We start from the raw sequence: 26714 nt of genomic DNA, 5'->3' as shown, positions 1-26714 counted from the left end.
ATGGTACCGCGACACAATTTATCTTTCGACAAGCCTCCAGTGCCATTGGTATATCTAGATTCACTCTGGGTGGCTATCATTCCTTGGGCGTTGCCTTCTGGGCGGTCGACAAACTGGGGCTCATATGATCATACCGTCGGTGCATGGTCGTGCCTTCTTTCACTTGCTTGTCGTTCCACCGAGTGCATTACATGCACAAGCGAGTTATAAAACAAATGCATTTAGTACAACATTATTAGTTAGTTTAACAAGCTTTAAAAGCATTTTAAAGCTTACAAGATGTACACTGAATGTGTATTCGACTAATTTGTAATTTAGTACGCTTCACATTATACCACGAGGAAACGCTGTGGTGGCGTCATCACATACATTCATCGGGCGAGCATGGCGGCTAAACATCGAAGAGGCCAGTGTAAACAAACTCGTACAACGAGCTTGCAGTGCGCGACGTAGTGATTAGGCTCGACGATGACCACTATTTCTTGGACAGATCTGCTCCTCCGTGAGGAATCTTTCCGTGCACCCCGAAAAACTGCCAATAGCTTCGGCGATTTTACAGATTGCAACGCGCACTTACTGTTCATGGCACAATCCTGAACAACGCCCTTATCCGGTGCTGCTTCTATGAGTGCGCTGAGTTCCTCCAATCTGCGTGACTGCAAGCGTCACGAATATTGCATAGTGTGTGCAAAAGGAAGACAGCCGATATAGCTACGATGCGACAAGGAGGTGGTGCCGACGATGGATCTCGCAACCAACACAGTGAAGGAGACATCGACAAGCTGCAGATAAGTATATTTCTACTGTTTCATATTTCTCGTAATAACAGTGCACGGATTAAGTCACTTTCGTAGTAACGAACTGAATGTCCAGCAGTTTAAAAGAGGCATTGAGAACCAATGAGTGATCGTGCTTTTACATGCACGTGGGCCCGCGAAATTATCGAAAAGATAAAGGTAACCTTCACTAACTTGGTGAGATAACAGAAATTCATCTGTGACATTCAGCCCGCAGAATCTATGGAAGAGTATCTTTATACAGGTGAAATATCAATAGCAGGTGCTTATATAAAGCAGGAAACTTGTACAAAAATTTCATGGGTTGAACAGCACATGGAAGGCATTACCGAATCGTGATCGCCGCGTTACCAATATCTTTGAAAAATGTTTAGAATCATTGCATTCTACCGGTTATGCAATATGGGACATGAACCTGGAGGTTAACAAAGAAACTTGAGAAGTCGAGGACTGTGCAGAAAGCGAAGTAACAAAAATTGTTGCATACTGCGTACATGCGCTCAGAGGCACTTTCACTGGGCAAGCGATGACAAGCGATGAATTGTGTCGCTGGGAAGCACGCACTTCTTCGCAATGCATCACCGAGGCTTCGCGCACAAAGATAAACTGGTACATTTTCACTCAACTGCGTCACTACGGGCACTACAGACCGACATTTTGCAGCGACAGACGCTGCTTCCGTATTTATGATTAGTGTGTCGTTTTTAGTTGGTAAAGCGGGGGCCTTAAAGCGCCTGCGATGAGCAGCTGTACCGCGGCGCTGCGTTTCTATTCCCCTGATAGAGAAAGAGTGGTGATGACTGACTTTATTGAGAATAGCACTGTAGTGCCCCTAGGCGACTTCTCACCGTATGAACAGCCTCGTGCGTGCGACCCGCTTCAATCTATCCGCTTTTAAGCTTTCGCCTCACTGTACCCCACTCGCGGCAAGACGTGCAAAGTTTAATAATTTGGTCGATCTCCGTTTGTCATCAGAAATTTCTAGCATTCAAAACGAAAAACAGACACTTGAAATAAAAATATTTGTTATTTTATTTGTTGTATTTTAACGTATTCGTTTGAGTGAAAGTGTAGGTGCAAGAATGCGCCGTATGTACCCTGTTCGCATTCGACGGAGGATAGAAAGATAGTGCCCGAAAGAGGAGGCACGCCCTTGACGCCCCCGGGAAAGGCGTGGCAAGCGGCTCACGTCAAGTGTGCAGACAGACAGCGCGACAGTCATGGTATTGCTAAGTCGCAATAATCCATTGATAACAATACGCGGCGCTGGCGCGTTTCGTTGTGCAGCCGTGTGCGCTTGAAACGTGGAAGCAGCGTGCCGCGCAGATTGCGCTCATGTTGTCATACGCGGCTTTTTGTCTACACATTTTTTTGCCTGCAGCCTTTGCGCGTTCCACGCTATCTTCGTTCACTGACTGCCGTCGAGCAAACTCGGGTAAAACTCGGGTGAACGAGAAACTCGGCGCATCCTGCATGGCACCCCTGTGCTGACATTCGCGAATTTTTTAACGTCGCATATTTCAACCAATATCATATCCGCGGCCTTTCTTTGTTATTTCGTAGCATCGGGTGTGATGGATCCGTGGTAGAGGGCATCGGAAATTTCGACCACCTGAGGTTTTCTTAATATGCACCAATACCGAACTATAGTACACAGCACCATGCGTTTAACCTCTACAGAAACTCCGCTGCCGTGGCTGGGTGTCTCCCACGTCCTCAGGATCAGCAGTCGAGCGCGATAACTACGGAGCCTATACATCTGGGCCGCTTTTATTGCTTCATTGTAGTTCGAAACGTAATTTATATTTGTTTTGTAGGATATTACACACTAATAGTACGAAATAAGCCATTTCTGGCGCATTTTTTGTTTAGCTTGAGTATATAGCATGCGCTTTCATTGAACGTTTTAGTTTATTTTGTGGCCGTATTCTGTTTAGCAGTGCTTCCATAGTTATTCTTAATTTTGTTTTGATATCTTTTACCTTACTGTAAATATGCAGATGAGGGTAAACAAAATATTGAATGCATACCAGAATATTTGGAGCCTTACATGGGGGTTATATAGCACTAAATCACGACTCTCGCGTAGTAATTCACTATAAAGCTCTGTTTAGCATATTTTCTGCACGAATATATTGTCAGCTGGTAATTGCTATAAAGCGGTCATCGATGCTGCTAAAATAAAGTGGCCATACGGCTTCTCAACACTGAGAAAAAGTGCATTCAATAGATAGCAATTTCCGATGTGGTAGCTTGTTTATTTGGTCGGGAAACTTAAGGATTTCAAAAACAAGTGCCACAACTCACTGTAAATTAACTGCAGCGCATGTCTTGCTTCCATGCCCACTAATTCTCGCAGCTTCGAGCTGGCGCAGGTGAATGCGTTGCCTTACTCTTGCATAACATGAAACCAGCATGTGTTCCAGAGAATCCTTATGTCTCTGGCATGCCTCCAGGCTGCACTGAGCCCTCTTGACTAAATATTCTGTCACAGCCTTTAGAGGAGACTTCAGGGTGAACAGGTTGTCAGTCCAGGACATGATTCCTTTAAAGTGCTCTTCGCAGCATGTGATCAAGCTCATAACTTCACCGCTCGGATAACATAAGTTGTTACCATCATGAACATGCTCTTTTAGTGCAGAGAAATATGCATGCTCATGGCTCGTCGAGCCCAGCATTGCAGCCATGCACTGCTTGCAGTTCGTTGTTTTTTCAAAATTCCGTTCACAAGAAAGCCGTGCACCAATATGGTGTAAAATGCTGCACTCAACTGAAGTCAGTGCTTCAATGAAAAAAATTTCGCCATCATCAGTTTCTTCTTGAACAACTTGAGCACACTCTCTTTTTCCTTGTGAAATCATGCTGACCAGGTACTCAGAATCATCCGTCCCATAACTTGAGGTCGCTGGTGTATGCGAAAATTGACTGACACACACAAGCTTCAGAGCACATTTCATGTCGTACGCGTTTGGAACGGGTTTCCTCTGGCGCACAACAGACAAAAGATTCTCTAGGCAGTCCTGCAGCAGTCTCCCGGTGAGGAAGAACTTGTAGCCATCCATTTTAAGTACAACATCTTGCAAACGAAGGACCACTGTCGTTGCTATCATAAGTCCTGCCTGTGAGGGCTTCCACTGGGACGTGCTGCCCATCTGCATGCCTTGAATGGTCTCTAATGCCAGGCGCAACGTGTGCAGGGTTTCATGATTCTTTGCCATGTCTCGCCAACTAAGTGCAACTGATGGATGTCGCGAGGACATCAGTTTGTACCATTTTGCAATGAGCTCGAGGAACCATGCTGTGGTTTCGGCTTCTGGCTTGAGCACTTTTTCTCTTATTAGGCAACGAATGGCTGCTGGTGATTCCTTGAAAAACTGAACTGCTATGCCGACCTTCATTTTTGTAAAATATCCTTTGCTGACATGCACTTCCGAAAGTTTCGGCGCAATTTTAAGTTCTCTATCACAGTCATATTCCATGACAGCACGCACATGCTCCAGCTTCACTTTGTTGGAGGGTAAGCCATGGTGGCTGACAGTTGCATCGCTTAGTGTAAAGTCAATCGAGTTCAAAAGCTGACCCCGGATATTTTTTATCACGTGTGCGGCATCCGCTGTGAAAAAGAGCTCCATTCCCTCAAGCACAGGATGGCGGATTGAGCACACCATTGTAGAATTCCTGTGACTGGAAAAACCTAACTCGCGCCACATCGCTCTGTTGGAGGATCCCATGTCAGAGGTCACCGCAAGAACTCTGAGAGAAATGTCTGCGCAAAGCTGCACGATTGCGAGCACAGGATTTTACAGAGGTTCCTGTAAAATGGTATGCAATGATCTGCTTCCACCTTGTGTTCAAACCTCCGACCATAAACACTCAGCAATGACAGGAAGGTTCATCTGGCTCTGCTGGGAGTGTTTTTCCTCCAAACCTGACGTCTTCAGCACGATCGAGCTCATATCCCTGGGCAATTTCCATTTCATCGAGATAAAGTACGCAATTACTTTCAATGTCTTCCATGCCCTCTGCTTTTACTCTGAGCACGTCTATCACTTCAGTTAAAATCCCTGGCAGGAACTTGAGCCCTTGAAGACGACGGACAAGAGTCCTTTTGGAAGGCAGAGTACCCAAGTTTTCTCAGGTTTTCATAGCCTGATGTCCCACTCGCGAACTTTATCTGAAGGGCTTGTTTAATTGTTTTCGACGACCACGTGGCACCTTGGTCGCTTTTCCGTGATAGGGCTTGCATTTCGTATTCATTTAGAAACTTCAGTTTTTTTCGTAACACCCCGCTGGCATTTTCCGACTTTTGAAGCTTCTCTTTAATTGACTGATTTGTAGCACTTGCCTTGCTATGAACTTCCTCAAGTTTCGCGTACTTTCTCTTCATGTCCTCAAGCTGTTTATTCACGTCAGCACCCGAGCTGTTACTGCACTTCTCTCCCAATCATTCGTCACGGGTTGCGCTAAGTGGGCCGGTAACTTGCTGAGAATTTGTGGCAGCAACTGAGGTTTCTGGCGTGGAACTTGGGCGAGGCAAGTTGTTCATCTGGCGTTGAGTCATCTCCGTGCCATCACTCGGCACTGGCAACAATTCTTGATTTGCTGCGTCTGGTATATAAACCACGTCGTTGACATGCTGGTCTTGAATGTCTGTCGGTGAGGTATCAGAAGCACTGGGTCGATGCTGCAGAGTATGTGTTCCTTCTTCTGCCGCAGGTGCCCCTTGTGGTAAAAGCATTTCTTTTGGCGGCTTCCTGTGCTTAGGCATCGCTGAAAAAAAGAGAAACCACAGATGTTGCATCTCAGCGGGTACATTCTTTTATCATTATGAACGAACATGCTCCGAGCATTATGCTGCATATAGAGGGAAATTAAACAAAATGCGAAATTGTCAGTAGCATGCCTCTGGATGGCAGGCGCGGTTTATTCATCTCTCCATAAAAATAGAGGAAACGAGCTATTTCATTGACCGGCGGTATGAAGAACATCTTGCTGTAATGTGCGTCTTTTCTGTCTCTGAAGAAACACCTGGATAATCGCTCCATGTGACTAAGGATGGCCGGTCATAAGAGTGCTAAGCTAGAGCAACAAACCGGCAAAGACTGCAAGAAGGAACAGGATTCAGAAACAAGCTCCGCTCACATTAGTTAGTGTGAAAATATGTGGCTTCTTACCTCTGAATGAGAAGAGCGTTGGCACAGAATTGGGCTTCAATTTTTATCCAGCCGTCCGCCCGGTTCTGCTAGAAGGCGCTTTCTTCAAAATGTGCCTGCAGCATGGAAGCACGCAATGGTGACACCAGTTTATCATTGTTTAAATTGAAAAGGCTTCACGCTAACCTTCTAAACAGCCCAAAATAACTAATACACTGAAGTACTATAGCGCCAAACAGACGACACAGGAAGAAGAGACACGGACGAGCGCTTACTAACAACTGATGCTTTAATGACGGAAACACACAATATATATACACAAATTTGGCGGCGCAACTCGCGCATTGTCAAAACATCACATGGTAAGTGGGCAAAAGGCGATAGAACGATTGTGAATGTGACGTTCGTGAAGATGACACGTGGTGTACAGGGCCAAATGACTGTAAAGCGGGGGCTACATGGGGCGTTTTTCTCCTGCGATTATCGCGCGCCAAAAAAAACGCGCTGGTGGGACGCCGGCCAGGCTACATGAGGCGCATGGGCGGCGAACGCCGCCGCAGTGTGGCCAGACAAGGCAAAAATGTTTTGGCTACCACTAAATGAACAAACAATGCTTATATGTTGTTTGCTTGTGTTATAATTAATAAATTATGCAATAAATACCTCACTAATATGTCTATACACATTACCACGTATGTTTAGTATTGTATCGATATTTTTGTCGATGTTCAGCGGAGAGAGTTGGCCGGAAATGTTTCGTCTGGCGACCTTGTGCGACTGCAACAGGTGTGCGGGTTGCGCAGAGTTTCTGTGTGAGCTTTGTTCTGTACATTGCTTGTGGCTCTCGTTGCTGAAAACTAATTTTAAAAAGAGTTTTCATTTACTTCGCGCGGACGGCAAGCAGGAAGCGTTACTGCGAGGGAGAACGCGCCGCTTCTATTCTTGTGGCCAAACCCAGTGTCCATGGGGGTACATCGGCGTCTTGTGTTGTTAAAGAAAAGATTACTGCTGATGAAGATGAGGGACCTAGAAGAAAAGAAGAAAAGAAAGAGGAAATTCTGGGTGCACCCCATCTGGCAAGTCAGAAAGGAGGAGGGTGAATACCACACCACGGTAAGTAACTTGTCGGTCTGTAGCGATCGATCTCCTGTTGTGCGTTCGGGAACTTTAAATACCCCAACTCTTCGTTTTATCTTACCTGCTTCCTTCCTTTTTCTTGTGTTCGTCGTTTTTTTGCTATGTTTTACCTGATGTATCTGTACCAACTCGCCCAGCTGAATGTTTTGCGGCTTGTGCTTGCCATAATCAAATTTTGTGCCAGTCGGAGGTCGTAGTTCAAAACTAGCATATTTTCCTTTTTTTTCACGCTTAAGGTGCCAGCTGAATGCCACCCACGTTATGTACTTATCACTCTTATAAATGCACGAATGGCTTCATACGAGCTGTATTAATTGCGATGAATCCAGGAACTCCGTGGTGTGTCATTGTAAGCGGTTGCATTCTCTAGCGTTGCTTTTCCGCATATGCCTGAGAAACTGGTTGCCGCGTCGGCAGCATAGGCCAACGTACCCTTGACCAGTTTTGCTTCAGCGCCTGCGGCGTTTTCGTATTGATTAAGATTCGCATCCGAGAGCTCAGAATGCACTCGGAAGACACTTTGTTACGCTTGGTGTGTACCACTCCCTATTTTGCGTTAATGTCAACACACGCTGTTAAGAAACAGTACTTGGAAGAGAGGCTGGCGGTGTGACTTTAAAAAACGGGACGATGTCAACTGAGGTCCGGGTCGCTAGAAAAATGCCCACTCCAATAATAATAATAATCACAAAACAAGCTCCACATCTCTGTACGTCACCTACCATTTGTGTAATGATGAAGGGTGGGGTAAATATGTGGTGTCAGTTGGTAATTTTTGTTTCACTGTTGTCATTGCAGTTTCCAGTCATGAAGACAGATGAAGACATGTTCTTCCGATACTATCGGATGAGTCCGAAGCAATTTGACGAACTGCACAGCATTGTCCGCAGGGACTTGAGGAGGAATTTTGTTTGCCGGGAGCCTCTTTGCTCTGAAGAGAGACTTGCTATAACCCTCAGATACTGTAGCACTTGTGACTGCAGTGACGCTCTCACAGAACTTTTCAACTACTTGTACACAGGTACCTATCCTCGGGAATGGCAATCAAGCAGATAGCACTCACATTTCGAGTTGCGCCAGCAACATGTCGGCTTGTGATTCACAATGCCTGCAGAGTGATCTGGAAGCACTTGGAGCCGCTCTACCTGCCTGTATGTATTGCCTAATTCTGTTCCTGACTCTGGCTGTGGAACTTTAATAGGTGATGTAGCAAACTTAAATTTGCATGAAAGAGCCAAAAGGGCAAACGTGAAGGGCATTACAGTGGCTTAAATGAACTAATTCAGAAAGCAAGACCATTTTTAGCATCTGTCACTTCCAAACCATTCTCCCAAATATTCAGGTTTGCTCTTTTTTTTTCATTTAGGAGCCAGGGCCTGTGCAATGGGAGGAATCTGCACAAGAATTCAGCAGGCGTTGGAACTTTCCTCATTGTGTAGAAGCAGTAGACGGAAAGCACGTCCAGATTATCGCACCACCAAATTCTGGAAGCAGCTATTTCAACTATAAGGTGCTGTTCACTCCATAAGCTGAACCAGATGTCATGCATATACAAGGGATGCTCATGCATGTCTAATGTTCTCCTTTTATTAGGGGACGTTCTCCATTGTTTTGATGGCCATCGTGGATGCAAAGTACAAGTTCATGATGGTAGATGTCGGTGCACCAGGCCGACACAGTGACGGCGGAGTCTTCAAATCGTGCACATTTGGAAAAAAGCTAAACGATGGCGTCGTGGCCCTACCAGCAGCAGCACGCCTTCCAAAAAGCCAGAAGGTTGCGCCACATGTTTTCGTCGGGGACGAAGCATTCCAATTGAGGACAGATTTTTTACGTCCATTCCCGGGCAAAGGCATGCTGCCAATCCAGAGGGTATTCAACTACCGGCTGAGCAGAGCAAGGTATTGAATGCCATTGTAAAAATATGGCATTGTTTTATTTGTGTTGTTGGAAAAAAAAGACGAACTCAAGTGTTCTTGCACTGCTTTTCATGCCCAGCGATGGCTCAATATAGTATCTTATGCTGTCATTGAGTGACAAGGAAGCAAGAGAAAATTGTTTTCTGCAGTACATACTTCTCGTTCCGGCCTGTAAAAAACTAAGTTTTAAACACCTTCTCTTGATAGTGTGTTTTCTTCTTTGTATTGATTCATGAGGCATTATAAACATAAATCACCACGTCGTATTTGTCTACGACCAATGCATAGTTTAAAAATGAATTCCTTTGGTCACGCTGTTCCGGCATAAATAGCCAAATGGTGGCTTCGATACTACAGTTATACACAGGTCGCATGGGGCACAAGAAAACTGCAATATGGTCCCCATTCTTTTCAGTCATTGTCACACTTTCTTTTGAGGCAGCATTATTTAGTGTTATGGTGAATTAAGGCAATGAAGCAGTGAATGCAGCACTAAAGTTTGGTGTGTATGCACCTTTGAAACAAGATTTAGCAAATGTTCTCTCATGTGATATTCTTTCAATTACTAATAAACAAAGTGCACTCGAACAAACTTCTTTGAAGTAAAATAACTTGTTTAATGCTATTGCACAGCTGCAAATAATCATGTTTTTACAAAATGTGGTGCAGGCGCATCGTGGAAAATGCCTTTGGCATTTTGACAGCTCGTTGGAGAATCTTGCTTGGGCCCATGAACCTTCTACCTAAAAATGCAACCTTTGCTGTCCTGGCTTGCTGCGCTCTCCATAACTTCATCTCTTCTGCCCGGGAAACAACCTACTGTCCACCAGGCTATGTGGATTCCGAGGATGATTATGGGAATATCGTCCCAGGCCAGTGGAGAAGTGATGCTGTGTCAAGTAGCCTGCTTGACCTTGAAACAACGCAGTCTAGGAACTACAGAGCAAGTGCTGCTGACACAAGGAATCTTTTCGCCCAGTACTTTTTTAATGAAGGTGCCATTGCGTGGCAGTGGGCTCACACTGGACTTGCAGTGCCACAGAATCCATAGTGGATTTAAAGTACCCATTTATTCAGGGTTGTCAGGAAATGTATACTTCGCGATGAATTGCAGCAAATCCATTTCCATGTCCCGTTTTGCATGCTTCGGGCATGCCCGCAGCTTGTGGGCAACTAGCTGCCCATAGACTGACGCTTGGTCCTTGTCCTCAGCTATCAGGGCGTCAACTTTATCGATGTCGTCCTGCCACCGAGACCTCTCTTTCTCTTTCCTTTTCTTTCCTGCGCCAGACCGAGGGGCTACCAGGGTTCTTGCAGCGGTGCTGGCTTGTGAGCTGCCGCTTGGTGTGTGTGGCTCTGGGCTGGTACGTCTTGAGGGCACAGGTGGAGAGAAAGCATCATCTTCAGGAGGTTCCGCTCCGTCTTGAATAAAGAAAAGAATTGCACACCTTAAGCACTCAAAAAGGTTTTTGGATCGTTTTAAAGAGTGGAAAAGTAAAAAAAAATGATTTGTAAACTTCCCATGCTGCTTCTTCGTAAATGAAAGTATGTATTTCAGAACAGAGCCCACACGTAGGACCGAGCTCACACAGGACAAGATGGTGTTCAGCATAAGTTGAATGCAGTGTGTACAATGATAGCTTCTTGCTCTTAGCTAAATTACCTTGCAGTGTTTCAGCATCAGAAGTAAATAAATTATTTTCACATCTGAGAGACTTGACTGCTGGCTCATTATATTGCAAGAGTAGGTACTTGTGTCGACAGTGTTTGCAGGTGCATAGCAGCATAATTGGAATGTAAATTTGCACCTTCTGTTTCACTGTAGATCGATTCGAGGACCGACTCTGCAGTTTCACCGTCCTGCACATGGCTGTTTGAGAAGGTGCTGAAAGAAAAATTAAGCGTCAAATGACACGAAACACCACACAGTTTACATTTCACGATTTGGTTGCTCGAATGTTTCATTAATTTTCTTGTTTGGAAGCACAGGCCTCGTATTGAAATGCAGTTGATTGGTCTAGTGGTGGGCCCAACAAATGTGTGTTCATAACAAGACAAATTTCAACATCTACTGTACAACTGTTTCTATGGCATTTGGTCTTACTGAGAATGTGCTTTTACTGCCCAGCATCCTTATGTTGCTACATAAGGCTTTCTTCAGCTCCTTTTGCAAGTAAGTTATTTCGAAAAGTAACCCACGAAGCATTGGGGATATACCTGCCAATATCCACCTGATCTTTCAGAAACATCATCATGTGGAAATACGGCCACTTCACGTGCACTGCATCAGCAGCTCCCGAGCCACTTGTTGCACCAGTCTTCCACGCGCGGTGCTTCTTCGTGAATGTATCACGAAGGCTCTTCCACCGCCCCTGTAGATTATTGTCTGCAAGTAGAATTGCACAGACTAACCTCGGTTTACTACCACACATTACCACCAAATAAAACAGTTAAATATAATACTTTTGTAATATCAATGACAATTGTTCATTGCAGAAGCATGCCAGTATTTTATCTTGGCTTCCACTGACGTGGTTGGTTATTCAAGCAAGTAGGCGCGGATATACCGCGCATCCCTTCTTATCTGACCTGGTTGTAAAACATTGTTTCTAAAACAAAGTTTTTGCACTGTGTCTTGCTAGAAATACTAGTAGCAATGCAACCATACCTTCCGGGTCACATCCAACTTCGGTGGCCACTTCGCCCCACGCCACCATCCTCTTCCTCTGCTCCTTGAAATCCTTCCTTGTGCTGTCCCACAGTATGGGACGTTTCTGTATCGCGCCTATAAGTTTGTCGTTAAACTCCACGCGTGATGCTTTCGCCGACGTAGCCATAGTGCTGACCAGCGAGCGCGCGCGAGGTGTTCAAGGAACGGTGAGACGGCTGGCCGCTCCCGCCGAAAACAGACGGAAGTGTCTCCGACAGGCACTTCCGGTAGCGTCAGACGCGTGCGTGCCGCGTCAAAATCTGGCCGGGCCTGATCGGCGGCGGCGGGCGTTTTTCGCCACGCCGGGCGTCAAATCGGCGCCGTGAGGCGAAAATCGCCTCAAAAACGCTCCATGTATTCCGGGCTTAAATGATAATGGTAATGCGATACACAAACACCGCCGTAAGGGAGTACCCCTTACAAACTAAAAGATTAGGAATGTTCACCAGGCGCGGGCGGCGCAGCAACATGCTCAGATTTAACTATGGGCTTCTAAAAATGACATCTCACTTTTATAGAGAATTTTCGATGGTTCGCTTACGCATTCAGTGCCCTTCCTTTTAATGTGGAAGGCTTCCTTCAGCTCGCGGGCCACGCTGTCTCGACTTCTGTCCAGGATGATAGTCTCTCTTAGGCGAGGCTTGCACCCGCACTCTTTGCAGTGGATGGCCATATTGGTGGCCCCCTGTTATAATAGCGCCCCAGCCAAGGGCGCTATTCTGGACATTCCGCCATTTTCTTCGGTGCGTGACGTAGGCGCGACGCAAACAAAATGGCGCTGGTGGCCCAGTTTTGCTTACGTAACGTGACGCTAACTTGACGTTTCGCCTAAGAAACTGAAATGAAGGCACTGAATGTAGTATTATCAGTAAAGCAAAACAGCTTTCCTCCGCAGTAAAAATAAAGCAGCTATCTCAAAGCATATGATTATTCGGTCGAAAACGCTTCTCGCTTCCGTCATCTGCTGCGTACAAGACGTCGTCTGCTTCAATAGCTACGATGCGTGTCCCCGGAAAATGGAATTAGTCATCGCATGTTGGCGCCAACTCGCTTGTTTTCTTGCTTGAGACAACATACGCGACCTACCAGTGGTGATGCGCGCGCATTCTAGGCCACGTTATCGCTATCTTGTGAAACGCAAGTGACTCAGCCCGACTCGGCTGGCTGATACACGGCCGAATTTCACCGATAGCGTTGCGCGCGCTAGAGACATCCACTAGCGCGACGCAAGCGCCGGCGCTGCCATCTCTTGTTCATTTCGCTGGTTCTCGCACCGCGGGAGGAAACTTCAAGGCGCCGCCTTGCGTACATTTCTTTTTATCAATTAGAAAGCGGCCGTTGTCATGACTTTTGATTGTGCGAAAAGGCATTAATCTTGATTACAATACAAATGCAGCTATGAAAAGTGGGCAACATTGACGAAAGTTTGCTATGTTCAGCCAATAGTATTTCGTATAAACGCGTTCTTTTAAAAAAATGATGGCCTCAAACACAAATGCCAACACCACCCGAGAGCGATGCTCCGCTAGCGCGATGCAAGCGCCGGCGCTGCCACCTCTTGTTCATTTGGTGTGCTATTCTGGGGCCAAATCTTATAACGGTTCGGAATACGAACCGTTCGCTTCGCCACTTACGTCACTTGATGTGCCACTCCCAAGCCGGCGGTGCAAGAAGGGGAGGACGCGACCAATAGAAGAGAGGGTGCCACCTCTGAAGTGTACGTCACTATATGACGAGCTAATCGAGGAATTGCAGAATGTTTCTGCTTGCTAAACAAATGTAAAATATAAATTTAATATTATACGCCAAGTTCTGAAGTATAAACGTGTGGTGCCGGGCGTTTACGCAATGCAGAAGTAATTTATTAATGTCATTCTTTTTTATTCTCAGCCGACAGGCGGTATCGAAAGCGTAAATGAGTTGGCAGAGCGCAGCGCTATGTCGTCTGCTACCAGGAGCTCGCAGGATGCACGCAACAGGAACGCACTGCCGGCACTTCTCAAGTAGCGAGCGCGACAAAACCGCGAACTGGTTCTTAGGGACACCTTTACTAGCCGACTATATCAATTTTCCATCTTTTTTCGCCCTTCGTCATCGGCTCGGACATGACTCGCTCGCCGCCGCGCTGCCGCTGTCCCTGCGATAAGCCCCACGGCGCGTCGCGTGATAAAAGCAATGGAACTTGAAATCGAACATTACGATACACGGGCCCTGCATTGCCTGCGCGAAGTCAAATCGAATAGTGTGGTGCTGACGGTGCGCGCTGTGCCGTAAAATTGAGTAACAAAGTGCGGCACTCCCGAACCAGAGAAAAAAAGGCAGCCATGCAAATAAGAGATCTCCACAATATCTTCCCGTCCTGACTGTATAGTTTTATCAGCCGAACGATGGAAGTGCTGAACCAGCCTAGGTTGAACCCTTCTGACTGCTGAACGGCGATCTGCAAGCTATTCACGCTGGCGATAGCACTGAGAATTCGATCTCACCGTGCAAATATCTCCTTGGCATTGGCTTTGAAGCTGAGGTCACGGGAAAGCTGACCCAGCCCTTGAACCGGCCAACACAGTAATTGCGAGAGCAACTTTGTGGACGGTGTCGGCAGCAGAGATCTAGGCAATTCCGATGAATGCTTCGCGTCCGACTGAGCTCTGGGGGCTGCAGGCCGGTGGCGATGAACCGCAGCGCGCAATATTCCTTCCTCTGTGGGGAATGGCCACTCGTACGCTTGCAGCCGAGTCTCCTCCATTTGATAGCGCAGCCTGCTAAAGGTCTACTTAGAAAGCCAGCAAGGGCGGTGCAACTCATTATCCGTCACTTCTTCGAACGCGTATCGCACTTCCAGCAGTGGTCGACGCCGGAAGAGCAGCGCCAAGCAGACGGCGAAGGCAAGTAACAGCCTCCGAAGCAACCAACGCACGCGCGCGCGACGCCCGCGTGTCTCCGGGGACGCGCGACCGGCGCGCGCGGCCAGGTTCGCAAGCCAACAGCCAAGCCACAGCAACGGAACCCAAAGCGGACTACCCCTTCGCCGGTTCCCACGGTTCCTTCGACCGGTTCGCTTTGAAAATGATTGACAGATGAGTGACGTATTCGAAAATTGCGATACCGCCCCACTGCCTCTGACGACCTGTGACGTAATCAAAATTTTGGCCAATCAGGTGAGGCCAAAGGAACGGTTCCCCAACCGAACCGTTATAAGATTCGGCTCCTGGACACGCATGGCGGCTGCACGGCCGCCATAATCCGCCATGTTTACTCTCTGATTGGCTGTCGAGAGGTCACGTGCTTTAAAATTTGTGCCGGGAAGCGGAAGTATTGCAAAATGCAATTTTGCGTTTTCATCAAGGTGACGAAACGTGACGTGGAGCTGCAAATTTTATGAACTAATACATTGTTTCGGTCCTTGGCAGGTACATTGCGATGTTAGCGCTTCAAAAAGAATGTGAGCTGTAGCATGCACAACCAGTGCAATGCATGTGCAATTGCGCGACTATGTGGTGGCGATTCAAGATATGCGCCATGCCAGCTTGCTGATTGGCTGAAGGAATATCTCGTGATGTGCGTCGCAGGAAGGGCTGTTTCGTCAGCGTCATTTTGACGATGTGTGACGTCGCGCTAAGCCGCCATTGCTGAGATTTTCCGCCATAATTTTTGCTGCGACGAGCCGCGCGAATTATGCAAATGAGCAGCCATATGCAATGGAAGCCGAGAGGAATGCGTATCGCCACATTTTCCCCGTTGTTTAGTGCCACGAAAATCTTTTGTTCATAACGCATGCTCGCGCGCAACACTACCGGTAATATTCGGCCGCTTCTCAGCCAGCCGAGTCGGGCTGAGTCACTTGCGTTTCGCGAGACATTTCGTGATAATGCGGCCTGGAACGTTTGCTCATCACCACTGGTCGGTCGCGTACGTTGCCTCGAGGTAGAAAACAAGCGCGTTGGCACCAATGTACGATGACTCATTTCGTTTCCCTGGTACACGCATCCTAGGTAATGAAGCAGACGACGGCTTGTACGCAGCAGACGACGGAAACGAGAAGCGTTTTAGATGGAATAATTGTACGCTTTGAGCCAGCTGATTTAATTTTACTGGGGAGGAAAACTGCTTTGCTTTATCAAGAACGTTAGGTTAGGTGGCTTCATTTCAGTTTCTTAGGCAAAACGTCTAGTTCGCGTCACGCTACGAAAGCAAAACGGGGCTATCAGCGCCATTTTGTACGCGTCGCATCCACGTCACGCCTCGAAGGAAATGGGGGAATGTCCAGAATAGCGCCCCGGCTTGAGAGTGGCACAATTATTGACGTAAACGGCGAAGCGAGCGGTTTTTATTCCGAACCGTTATAACATTCGGCCCCTGGACATTCCGCCATTTTCTTCGATGCGTGACGTAGAGCGACGCGAATAAAATGGCGCTGGTGGCCCCATTTTGCTTTCGTAACGTGACGCCAACTTGACGTTTTGCCTACGAAACTGAAATGAAGGCACTGAATGTAAGGTTCTTGGTAAAGGAAAATAGTTTTCCTCCGCAGTAAAAATAAAGCAGCCAGCTCAAAGCGCATGATTACTTCGTCGAAAACGCTTCTCGCTTCCGCCGTCTGCTGTGTACATATCGTCCTCTACTTCATAGCTAGGATGAGTGTCCCCGGGAAATCAAATGAGTCATCGTATGTTGGCGCCAACGCGCTTGTTTTCTTCCTTGAGACAACACAGGCGACCTTCTTTGGGTCGTCACGTACAGTAGCGGATAGAATAAAATGGACCACGGCGAAGGCGGCTGGAGCAGCTGCGGGGCCGGCGCTGCTGTCGCGCTTCGCGCGCTGACGACGAGAGTACCCCGGGTGACGTCAAACTTCTCAGAACTGAGGTGAAACAGCGCGAAAAAGACGAGGACACAAGGAAACAAATACCACAGACAAGCGCTGACTGCCAACTGGAAGTTTATTTGAAAATCACCGGACATTTATAGCTTTCATCAGCATAAGCATGCGCACATCATTCACAAACACATCTGCAAATCATCAAACTTCTCCTCCGCACCCTCGCTCTCGCGCTGGTGCTTGGCATGCTTGATAAATTTCTAGCGCCGCCTTCGGCTGCTCTGCTGCTGACGGTCGGGACGAAGGGGCGCGTGAATCGCCAGTAGTTCACCACTTCGCGCTGTAGCGCAGTGGTGACCCGATGTTTTCAGTTTTTTTTTTGGCGATTTGCATTTGCGCACGCAATAAAATGAAGCATGCTTCGGTTAAAAAACGTGGACGAGTGCCAACTAGGGAACAAGGTGCCTGGTGTTGAGACGTCTGCTCTTGCATGCGCGTCCCTTTTAGCTCGCAGCCTCTGATTATATTTTAAGACGGGCTGAAACCATTATTTGCGGATACTGTGACTCTCTAGTAAGCATATGAAAAAAAATTTAAAAAATAACGACTTCATTCAATCTGAATATCAAGGAGTAGTGTTTATGTTATTCAAGAAGAGAATAAAGGGAGGGGTTAGTAAAATGCACAGCAAATAAAATGTCTTTAAATATATGCAAATCAAGTCGGATATTCTCAAATACGAATAAAAAGGAGATACATATAGAAGCAAATATTTTCAAATATGAGCTATTTCTATCAACTGATAGCAAGCTCAGTGGTATGAGGCCCGAACTTTGTCACAATTGGGCCACTCTCTCAACAGCTCGTAAGTCACTGCCCTGACATATACTCTCAGCCCGCCCACAACACCTCATTGTTGTGTTTCACTGTTTTAAAGAGTTTATATTAGTTTGGATAAGGGACACCTGAATCTCGGCGACGACGACGCCGCTCACGGAGTGCACGCGCCTCGTATGGGCTCCGTATATTTCAGACTCTTGTGGCCAAACAATCACCGCTGGACCCAAACTAACGTCGGAACCAGCTTCCGGAAGTGGTCCGCTACCGATCAAGACCAGTCCCGACGCCAGGGACCCAGGACAAGGGTTTCTACGACCACAAGATTGCTAACCCTAACAAGACCTTCAGCTGCTCCGTCTGGCCGAGAGACAGGTGCGCCGCAGCTACGAAGGTGCGCGGCGTCGCTGTCGCAGTCCCGGCTCCCGAGGACTTCGCCCAACGACTCGCACCCTCCTGAGATCAAGTGAGTGCAGCCCCTCCCCTCGTCATGGAGGTAGTAGAGGTTGAAGGCACGGAAATAGCCCCCGAAGAAGTTACCGTTGAAGCAGGGTGGCTTGTCAGCCACCGTAAGCAACGACAGACTACGCAGGCATCATCCCTACTCATACACGGATCCCTCCGTACAACAGCAAGCGCACGCACCGAGAGTACCGAGCAGCCCGCACTACGCCGACGCGCACAACGGCAACCACGACTTCCGAACAATGATATCAAGATCGTCATACGCCCCAGAGACGGTTTCAACGTGTCCAAACTAGGAGACACCCAGATACGCGACTCAATACTTCAGATCACGGGCATTACAACCAAAGAAGCAGAGGACGACATTTACCGCTCATGCACGGATAATAACGTCATTGTAGTTAGCACGCCAATGATGTCTAACGCCGAAAAATACTGCCGCATCCGCAGTCTCCCCATCGGAGCAGTCCGCTACCCTGCCACAGCATACGTCACACCGCCGGAGGACACAGCCAAAGGAGTCACAGATAACATCCCTTCATATGACACGGAAGAATACATTACCAACAGTCTCGTTTACAAGAAGAACCCTACGATTCTACAGGCCCGACGCATGGGCAAGACTAATTCAGTGCTCATCGTATTCGACGGAAAGCAAGTACCGTACCAAGTCTACTACCGCGGAGCAGAATACAAATGCTATCTACATAAGAAGCGCATTCAGGTCTGCGACATCTGCGGGACCGTCGGCCACAGGGCCGATGTATGCCCCACTCCAATCCAGAAGAAATGCAAGAGCTGTGACACAGTAAATCCACTGGATGATCACCCCTGTCACCCTTGCTGCGCGCTCTGCGGCAAAGACCACCCGACTGGTGATAAGTCCTGCCATCGCCGCTTCCAGACACCACACCTCCTACTCCAACGACGATGGGAACGCCTACGACTGGGACAACAAGGAGCTGACCAGGAGATGGGGCCATCGACTTCTGCAAATGGAGACTCAGCTCTGCCAACACCGAAGCCAACACTACAACCGCAGGCTCCCGAACGCAGCAATTCACGAGGACGCAGTCGGTCTCGTGGACGCAGCCGCTCCCGAGGTCGCAGTCAGTCACAAGGACGCAGTCACTCTCGGAGCGGACCGGATTCAACACCGCCGCAGCAGCAAGGAAACACAAGCCTTAGAACGACCACAGTCAAAGTGCAAGACGCACCCCCAAAGGTAAGCTGGGCCAGCATTGTCTCCCACACAGGTCACACCACACAACCTATAGCAACCCCAGTGAACACAGTTAGTGACGCTACCATGCACAGCTTCATGCAGGAGCTCCGATCCTTACGTGCTGAGATACAAGAACTCAAGACAGAAAACGCTAATCTCAAATCACAACTTGCAGACACACAACCCAAACATTTACCATCAAATGCAGGCATCCTTCCTGTCCCTGCAATAGATTGCCCGCAAACCACCCAACAACCAACCTCGCACAAACGCAAAGCTCTCGAACCAATCTCAAAAGCGGCAACACCAGCATACACTTCAGAAGGAAATGTCAACTGTGAGGCCCTCACTGAGCTGCAACAGCGGATAGAACGCAACCTCAACGAAGCATTATATTGTAAGCTTGCCACATTGCTCGACGCCTCCATTGCAAAAGCTCTCGAATGCGCAATGGACAACCTCCTTACGGCGAAACTAGAAACGCTACTACTGCCCAGAATTGAGCAAGCCTTTGCGGCAAGAGAACAACAGCGACAGGAAAACATGGACGACACGCGCAAAGTGCTTCAAGACATGGTCGCAACTTTGGCTCGAAATCAAAACACCCGTTTGACAGAATTGGAAAACACCCTACTCCGTCCCAGAGCAGGTCCCCTAAAGAAGCCGTACTCGCTACCCGACAAAAATGGCTGCGAGTAATCCAGAACGTGTTACCTACTGCATTTGACAGTGGAACTGCCGGGGCTTCCGGCGAAAGCGAGCACACTTAGAGCAATACATTACCTCTCTCGCACCACATACTTCCCCCGATGTTATCGCATTACAAGAGACTGGAGAAGCGGCTAAGCTGTCGGGATACGCGGCATACACCGCAGTTTGCAATGATAACCGCAGTCCCAAGTAACCACACTAGTTAAGCGAAACATTCCGGTTATACAGCATCACAAATTGATACAGCAGCCCACATTTTTCTGGAGATCTTCCCGTATGCAAGGCGCAAGCAACAGAGCCTCTTCATCCTCAATGTGTACAGCAGCCCCAGAGAACAACATAGGTTTCTACGACTTTTCACCAAAGCAGATCAAGTAGCTAGGGGAGCCCCCCTGCTCATCGTAGGGGACCTAAACGCCCCTGCGGTGGCATGGGGATACTCAATGGACCGCCGAAAGGGAAGACAACTATGGCTTGACGGACAGAATCTAGGTCTTACTCTTGTCACGGATCCAACTTCTCCCACTCGTATGGGAAACAGCGTTAGCAGAGATACTACTCCGGACTTGACATTCGCAAAACGAATTCCACAAGCAGACTGGATCAACACACAAGACAACGTGGGCAGCGACCACTATTTAATCCAAACAACAGTTCAAGCGGGCCCGCGAAAGCCTAAGGGTCGTCAACTCCACATAACGAACTGGGACGCTTTCCGGCAGGCCAGAGCCCTCACCTCTTTCTCGGGTACCCAACCCCCTTTCGAAGATTGGGTCACATCCTTGCTGCAAGACGCGAGCAAAGCCACTAAATTGGTGCCTGAGGAAGCCAATCTGCAGGAGGCAGATAGCAAGTTACTGCATATGTGGGAAGCCCTCGCCAGTCTGCAACGCAGATACAAACGCAACAAGCTCAACCGAATGCTCAGGAAACGTATTAGTACTCTCACCCTTCAAATCGAAGACTACGCACAACAACTTACTCGTCAAAATTGGCACAGCACATGCGACAGCATGGAGCGGCAACCAAACCTGCCCAAAACGTGGAATATCCTCCTTTGCCTCCTCAATCCGGCTAACAGCAAGAACACACAACAGCACAACTTGCAAAAAATTATTCACACCCATTCGGGCACGGACGCACAAGTTCTTCAAGAATTGATAGAAAGATACATAGGACCTCAACCTACTACACCCGCTCCAGCATACACAGGCACCGATAACGACCACCTGGATGTGCCCATAGAAGCAGCAGAAGTACGTGAAGCCATCCTCGCACTCCGCCCTAACTCAGCCCCGGGACCTGATGGCATTACTAATAAAATGCTTCGCAACCTAGATGAGGATTCTATACTAGCCCTCACAGCTTATTTTAACGCATACTGGGAAACTGGAAACCTCTCCTCACAATGGAAAGAAGCCAAAATTATTATGATTCCCAAACCCGGCAAGCGCCTCCTACTCGAAAACCTCCGCCCTATCTCCCTGACTTCATGTGTCGGAAAAGTCCTCGAGCACGTCATCCTCACACGCTTACACAGACATATGAACGACAACGACCTCTTCCCCAATACCATGATTGGCTTCCGCCCGAAACTTTCTGCTCAAGATATCATGATTCAGCTCAAGCACCAAATTATCGATGGCGACAAAACCTCCAGGCTGGACACCAGAGCCATCTTGGGGCTAGACCTAACCAAGGCCTTCGATAACGTCACGCATGAGGCCATACTGAACCAACTGGAACAACTCCAGGTTGGACATCGAACCTATAACTACGTAAAAAATTTTCTTACAGGTCGCACGGCCACCATTACCATCGGAGGGTTGCAGTCGCCAATTATTCACTTCGGCAGTAAAGGCACGCCGCAAGGATCGGTTCTATCCCCTTTTCTGTTTAACGTGGCCTTGCTCGGACTACCGCCTGCATTAGCTAGCACCCCCAACCTCAAGCATAGCCTCTACGCAGACGATATCACCCTGTGGGTCACCGGGGGCAGCGACGGAGACATCCAAGACATGCTGCAGCAAGCCATCAACGAGGTCGTTGCATACGTAGAACCGCGCGGCCTGGCGTGTTCCCCACAGAAATCGGAGCTCCTTCTGTACAAGCCTAATTGGGGACGTCGACGTCCACACCCTCACCCACCCGAGATAGAACTCCACGTGCACCAGCAACGCATACCTACAGTACCTAGCATTCGTACTCTTGGCTTACGCATCCAACAAAACGGCAGAAACACGGAGATACTCAAGCAATTAGATAAGCATGTACACCAAACCACTCGCCTCATTGCACGCATCGGAAATCGACATTACGGCATGAAGGAAAGCAACCTTATACGCCTGGTAACCGCCTACGCCTTGAGCAGGATCACCCCGTATTTTGGCCTCGTATTTTGTCGCCCCGTATTTTGGCCTCAATGCAAGTGAGAAGTCCAAACTCAATACCATGATCAAGAGAGCCTATAAACAAGCCCTACATCTTCCCATCACCACCTCTAACGAGAAACTGGACGCCCTAGGCATTCATAACACCATAGACTAGCTTATTGAAGCGCACCGTATTAGCCAATACGAACGACTTGCCAATTCCACCACGGGCAGGCACACTCTAGGCACCCTAGGCATAACTTACACCACCCAATTCGGACCAAAAGTACCCATCCCTCCAAACATTCGTGATCAGTTAGTTATCCCGCCCATACCTCGCAATATGCACCCTGAACACAATCCGGAGCGACGTGCAGAAAGAGCTAAACAACTACAAAAGCGCTACGACCAAGCCGCTGACGTAACCTACGTGGACGCAGCAGACTACCCCAACCAAAACGCCATGGTGGTCGTCGCAGTCGCGGGTTCGCAGTACCACCTCTCCGCGGCCGTATTAATATTCGCCACGTAACCCGAAGTAGGAGAAGAAACGGCCATCGCTTTGGCCTACGCGGCTACCAATGCACACTGCATCATCAGCGACTCAAAAACGGCCATTCGTAACTACGCAAGAGGACTGATAGCACCCCAAGCGCAGATTCTCTCTGGCACTCCTCCCTCAAGGCAACGCCGCGTGCAGATCATCTGTGCCCCTGGTCACTCGGGTCTGGCTGGAAACGAAGCCGCACACGATGCCGCCCGAGCTCTCGCACACCAGGCGCATCATCCTTTTCCTGCGTCTTCCGATCCCGACCAGCCCTCTGTTCTGCATCGCGGTCACGCCCGGGACCGAATGGTCACGTTCGGAGAAATTCTACTGCACTACCACAGAGAGCGGTTACGCTACCCCCCAGCACACAAAACACTGACTAACCCCCGTATGCAGAAATGCAACTTAAGTCGAAGCACATGCTTGACTTGATTTAGATGACGCCTGGCGTTAACGTGCCCAAAGACGCTCACTGCGTTTCCTTCGGCGCGTTCCCCATAGGTGTCACTCGGATCAAGTCAAGCATGGGCTTCAACTTAAGTTGCATTTCTGCATACGGGGGTAAGTCTCAATCCACCACTTGGCGACTCCTTCAGACACGAACTTTTCCGAACCCCGTGCTTTACAACCGCATGTACCCCGATGCATACTCACCACTCTGCAAAGCGGGCAAAGCCCGCGCCAACCTCAATCATATTATTTGGCAATGCCCCAAAGCCTCACCCACCAACACCTCCCGCACTAACACACGCATCATTAGTACGGCCGAGCAGTGGGAGACATTGCTGCTCAGCTTGGACCCAGAGGAACAGCTCTGGGCCGTCCGGATGGCCGAAGACGCCGCCAGAAAGCAAGAACTGGCCACCGTCTGAGGAAGGGGGGGATTGGGGGTTAGTCTCCCGACCCCCGCCACCCCTTAACCCCATCAAGGACACAATAAAGTTTTATCTCTCTCTCGGCATCAGCCAACACTTCGCTTTTTGAGCTCAAGCTCCTTCAAAATGGCGGCAGCGCGCTTCCTTTCCCATTCATTCCTCAATGCGTATGTACTTTGTTTTTGTCTTCCTTCCGCCACTCGTTCGTCCCTCGGACCATTTGAAGCATCTTCTTGGTCAGTTGCATAGTTCACGTCCGATTTTTTAAACTCCCTAGGGGCTACGAAAACATCCGAAAAATCGGCCAGTTGGAAAAAATAAATGGTTGTCATTTACTGCCCTTAAGGGCTAGAACCGCCACAGGCACATTCGAAAACGCTCTGAAGGCCTGTCGGTACACGTATTAGGCATATAGGTGCGCGTACTTTGACAGGAAATACCGGGTGCATGCGTGCATAATTAAGGAATACATACTGTGTCCCGTGGCAATAGCCCCCTTTCCACGCTTATGCTTCACTGCAATACTTTTACGTATGCTTCACCAAGTAACATTTCTGTACGGAGGCGAAGTTGACTTTCGGGAACCGGCATTATGCAATGCACCGTGCTTTCCAAGCTTCTGAGCCAATCGCGAGGACCACAACAGCGGAATCCGTGCCATTGCGGACAGTAGCGAATTATTTCAATAAAAAACACGGCACCCAACGGCAAGAAACTTCGTAGCAGATACCGAAGCAGCTAGGCCTAGCGTTGCCGCAGTGGTGGCTACGGCTGCCAGCGGATCTGCGTGCGAGAGTGCCGGTTCGAGGCGGCGAGGTAATCGAAATGGCAGCGGTGGTGGCTTTGATTAATGCCGTTTCGCACCTGCTGTCACGGCAAAACTTCCGGAAAATCGGACGGTAAAGAGTTCTTGCGTCCGAAATTTCAGACGTTCTGGTACATTCTCTAAGGGGTACGTGGTGGTGCCGCATGGCCGTCCAAATTATCGGGAATCCGGAAAGTCGGTCGTTGACAGCACACTGTCAAGTCCTCCAGCCGACGACAGGGTGTCAAAGGCGATTCATTACGATTCCTGTCTGCTACTCACGCCAGCATTACCGCAACTTTCGACCCTTTCAATAAAATTACAGCTAATTTTCCCTGATAGAGGCACAAATTCCCTGAGTTTTCCCAGAGTTTTTCCAGACTACTCAAAATTCCTGAGAATTCCCGGTTTTCCCGGTTTCCACTGTTGGTAGACACCCTGTAAATGTCATGTTCTTGAGCTCCTCCATGTTATCTTTTACGCGTCCTGCCGGCGCATGCAACACTCCCGTGTTATCACTCTCGGCAATCGCTCGTCGCGTTTCCGAGAAGCGTGAGTACCGAAATAAGGTATATGTTGTTGCAGGGCTATGAAATGCGTCCCAAGCTTGTCCCACTAAAATTCAGTACACGCAAAACTCACTATGGCCGGCTTGCTTTTTTGCTAACAGCTTCACAACCCCAGGCGCGGCGAGCAAGCCTCAAGATATCCTAAAAAGTTACCAAATAAATTACAATACTTTTTCGGGTCAGAGAATGCGTCACGAACTTCTACCAGTAAGATTCAGTACACGCGAAACTGCGGCACACAGCCGAGCTGCTTTTCGCTAACTGCGCCACTACGCCGAGCGCGGCCACTGTGATTGAAAAGTACCCCAAAAAGTAGTGAAATTAGTTACAATAATGTCTTAGGTCAGAGAAAGCGCCAAAACTTGTCCCGGTAAGATTTAGTACACGCGAAACTGCGTCACACGGCCAAGGTGCTTTTCGTCAGAAAGACAGGTGCGGCGAGCGGGCCCAAAAACTACCGAAATAGGTTATAATTATGCTTGGGCTCATAGAAAGCGTCGCAAACATCTCCAGTACGAGTAATTAACTCATATTAACTAGGCTTGGACTGCGGAGCTGTTTTTCGATAACTGCGTCACTATATAGGTTCAGTTTTGTGCAGTAAGCTTAAGTGTGCTTGAAGTGCGTCGCAGACTGTCAAAATTCCTCACCTTGCTGTAGTCCAGTAGTGCAGCGGTGCCGTGTCGAAATGCAGACGGAACACAAGAGAACGCTGGGAGCCCAAGAAACGGGCTACATCCACAAGAGACGGGTCGCCGAGCACGCGAGCTTCACATGCGCAGCCGGCCTCGCTCACTCCTGCGGCTTGTCTGGCGCATGACATATGCACGCGCGTCTGGCGTGCCGCTAGCTTGTTGCTAGGCAACGCAACAAAAAGTTGCAAAGTATAAGTTCATTTACACGCAAAACTTTTTCACTTTTAGTGGCAAGGAATAAAAAAATAAAACGTTGTCTGGAAGTTTATTTCACATTCTTTTTTTTTTTCTGATGCTCGCGTCAACTAACGGATGGTGTTGAAACTAGGCGTGACGTGTTTCCTGTTGCCAGTTTTTGAAGAGTGTCCCCTCTTGTTGAATTTCTTTCTCTATGACGTTATCGCTATCTCACGAAATGCAAGCGACTCAGCCCGACTCGGCTGGCTGAGAAACGGCCGAATATCACCGATAGCGTTGTGCGCGCCAGAGGTATCCACTAGCGCGACTCAAGCGCCGGCGAAGCCGTCTCTTCACTTCGCTGGTTACTCGCACCGCGGGAGAAAACTTCAAGGCGCCGCCTTGCGTACATTTCTTTTTATAAATTAGAAAGACGCCGTTGTAATAACTTTTGACTTTGTTAAAAGGCAATAATCTTGATTACAATACAAACGCAGCAGTGAAAAGTGCATGGACAACATTGCCGAAAGTTTGCTATGTTCAACGAATGTTATTTCGTATAAATGCGTTCTTTTAAAATATGATGGCCCAAAACACAAATGCCAACACCTCCCGAGAGCGATGCATATACTATGAGCACGCGTTATGAACAAAAGATTTTTGAACAAAAGAACAAAAGAAACGACGGAGAAAATGCGGCGATACGCATTCCTCTCGGCCTTCATTGCATATGGCTGCTCATTAGGATAATTCGCGGGGATCGTCGCACCACAAATTATGGTGGAAAATCTATGCAATGGCGGCCCAGCACAACGTCACGCAATGTCAAACTGACGTTTACGAAACGACCCTTCCTGTGACGCTCCCCATGGCGTATTCCTTCAGCCAGTCAGCAAGC

At 48.4% G+C, this 26714-nt stretch overlaps 1 long non-coding RNA gene across 1 annotated transcript; it reads right to left on the bottom strand.

Moving 5' to 3' along the window:
* Positions 1-3543: 3543 nt before the first annotated feature.
* LOC139051511 (uncharacterized) lies at positions 3544-25630 on the bottom strand. Its single transcript, XR_011509407.1, has 3 exons — positions 25595-25630; positions 5972-6066; positions 3544-5567 (listed from the first exon to the last, which is right to left on the bottom strand). It is a non-coding gene; the product is annotated as an uncharacterized lncRNA (long non-coding RNA).
* Between the last annotated feature and the right edge of the window lie 1084 nt (positions 25631-26714).

This window comes from Dermacentor albipictus, unplaced genomic scaffold, assembly GCF_038994185.2.
Source record: "Dermacentor albipictus isolate Rhodes 1998 colony unplaced genomic scaffold, USDA_Dalb.pri_finalv2 scaffold_12, whole genome shotgun sequence".
Taxonomy (NCBI): Eukaryota; Metazoa; Arthropoda; class Arachnida; order Ixodida; family Ixodidae; genus Dermacentor; species Dermacentor albipictus.
This window is presented reverse-complemented; position numbering and strand designations above follow the sequence as displayed.